Consider the following 2,848-nt stretch of genomic DNA (forward strand, 5'->3'; position numbering starts at 1 on the left):
CAAATTAACTTGGGATTGAAGAAAAGTTGCGTGTATTGACTCCTGAAATCTCCCAAAGATGGGGGGAAGCCTTACCCTTCAGAGTAGTAGGGTTCTGGAACCAGTTTCTAGTGGCTTAGGAGGGGAGGAAAATAGTTGTGTGATCTATTTATGAAAGAAACTGTATGATGTGGTTGCTTGTGACAGTCATATCCTACAGTCAGTAACTCCCCAAAGGAGGTTTTACTGTTTGGTGATTTTTCAAGAGGTTAACTGGGGGAATACTGAAATAGGGAACCTGATCCTAAACTGGTGTGTGGAAGGACTTTTATAATTCAATACAAATATTTGTGAAAGCTGGTATAAGTTGGTATAGCTCAAAACTTAAGTTAGTTTGACAGCACCTGAGAACACGGTGCACAACCAACTGGGTGTTATTTTGATACTGAAACCAAACTTGCTTTGTGAAGATACTGAGCATACATTGGTTTCTTTAGTGTGGATAGAAAATTTCATTCTCTATCACTTGTATAAAATTTTATTTGTAAAATTTTAAGAAATAAATGCTTTGTTCCAAGACAAATAAATACTGCTAATTTTCCGTTCAGCTGTTTCTTTTCTTTTTACATAGTTATCTTTCAACATTACCGGATTCAAAAGGAGCTCTTCAAAGGGTGTGATTCCAAGAGCTGGTTCAAGAATGCATGAAGGAGAAACAAATAAAAAGAGGGATCATGGTATTAACCACGCATCTTGTAGCAAGCTTGATAGTTATGTTCAAGCTAAAAGACTCAACATTTTCTGGTTTTACACATAAATGCACAGTTAATTTTTCCAGTAAGTAGATAACTGTAAATTGGTTTCTTGTAGGAACTTTCAAATGCTCTGATCTTCATGGATGATTTGAATGAGGTGTGCTGCTGAGTATGTGTTTTGATTTTGTTGCTGTACTCCCTGAAAAAATGTTTTTGGCAGGAGAACAAGGTTCTCTCCAAACGTAGAAAACAAATGTAGCTTGTAGTTTGGCTTTGTTTCAGCATAGGATGTACAAGCATGTATAGAGATGTCTTCTCTGAGAAAGTTCTTCTAAACCTAATGGTAGCACCAACACTATCTGTAGACCTCATAACTATTTTATCACCATTTTGCAGATAACAATTTCAGCACATTACACTGTTATCATGCTGCTGGGAGTAGCCATATCTGACAATTTCCACTCTCAAATCCCGAAGCATTGCCATGGGTTACAAAGCTCTCTGTTAGCATGTCTGGTAACCAAATGGCTGGTTATAAACTTGATCATGTCTTTATATTGCCAGATATTACTTAAAATCCATATATTTAAGCACACTGAATTGATGATGCAATTGGCAGTACTAAACTTCAGAGAATTATTCATAGTTTGTTATGTATAAAGGTCACAGTTCAGTATTTCTGTCTGCGTGACACAGTTCTGCGCTGACTTTATTGTGTAGGTAGGTGACCTAAGGCTTGTGTGTTGCTTTAGGGATTGTTAGCATTTTTGGGTAATTAATACAGTGGAATAAGAGTTTGTATAAATCCTGGACATCAAAGGTCATGGTAGCTCACCTTCTTACAGCTCCTGATTTCATTTGAACTTCCAGTTTGGAGGGGGCAACCCCATTTTCTTGTCTGTTGGAAGTAAAAAGCGCCCAGTACAAAATGCACCCCTGTGTCTGGAAACAGCTGTTTGTAGGAAGTAGGGTGTCTCAATCTAATGATGCTATTAAACATGTTTGTATCTGTAACCTTGTTTAGGTGCAGTGGCCAATTCAAAATGGTGCTTTGGGAGGAGGAATGATGGCCATGATAATGGCATGCTCACTGGCAGTAGATGCAGTGCTGGGGTGGAACATTTGAATTTTGCACTCCTGTGAATGAAGAGGACTTTTAATATCAATGCCGATTCTCAGCTTCCCTAAGGCCCCATGCTTGCACCCTTTTCCTATGTAGCCTTGAAAACTGCACTGACGGCTTGCTGTTAATGCCAAGGCTATTTAAATATTGCAAGATAATCTCGACTCTAGGTCACAGTAGCCTTGCACAGCACAGTATGCTCCTTTCTTTTCACTGATAAATCTTGGATGATTGGTGGAAGAAACTGAAAATTTAAGACCAATAAAAATATCAGCACTTTAAAAGTAAACTTGGGGATATTTTGAAGCAAAAGGGCAGTATTGTGAGTAAGGAGAGCATTATGCATTCAAATGCTGCTTCTAGGCAATTTCTGTTACATCTACTATTGCTCAAAGGATTTTCTGTACTGTCTGACACTGGAGCATGGAAGCACTTCGATCTGTTTCTTTGATGCAGGCTGCTACTCCTGCTGAGAACACTTTACCTTGCAGATAGCCCAGCTGCCGCAAGTGAGAATTCTTCAACGCCCAGATGGTTAAATTCATAGGAAGCAATTAGTCACAAGTTTTTTCAAGGAAGAGGCCATCACTGGGCTAAACTCTCATCCTATTTCTTGTAAGGATGACAGATTCTGCTTCTTTGGGCTTGCCTGCTGTCCATACAGATCTTCATTTTTGTTCCATCCCTGTGGCATAAAGATTGTATAGCCCCCTGTATACAGGGCTCTGCATCTGACTGGAAAAGGAATTGCTAATTCCATTCAGGTTTGTATTTCTTATAAATAAATGATTTTTTGAGAATCATGAAAAATATTTTTATCTATTGTGTAAGCTTTATCCTAACATAAGCAAAGTGTAATCGGTACTCTAAGCAGTGTCTGACTAATGTTGCCCTTAAAAACTGAATCATTTAAAAGGCTGTCAAGTTCCTCATCATCGGATAGGGTGATGCCTGGGTCACATCTTGTGTTGTATGCATGGCAGTGCTGTTT

This window comes from Egretta garzetta, unplaced genomic scaffold (assembly GCF_000687185.1).
Source record: "Egretta garzetta isolate BGI_Z169 unplaced genomic scaffold, ASM68718v1 scaffold454, whole genome shotgun sequence".
Lineage (NCBI taxonomy): Eukaryota > Metazoa > Chordata > Aves > Pelecaniformes > Ardeidae > Egretta > Egretta garzetta.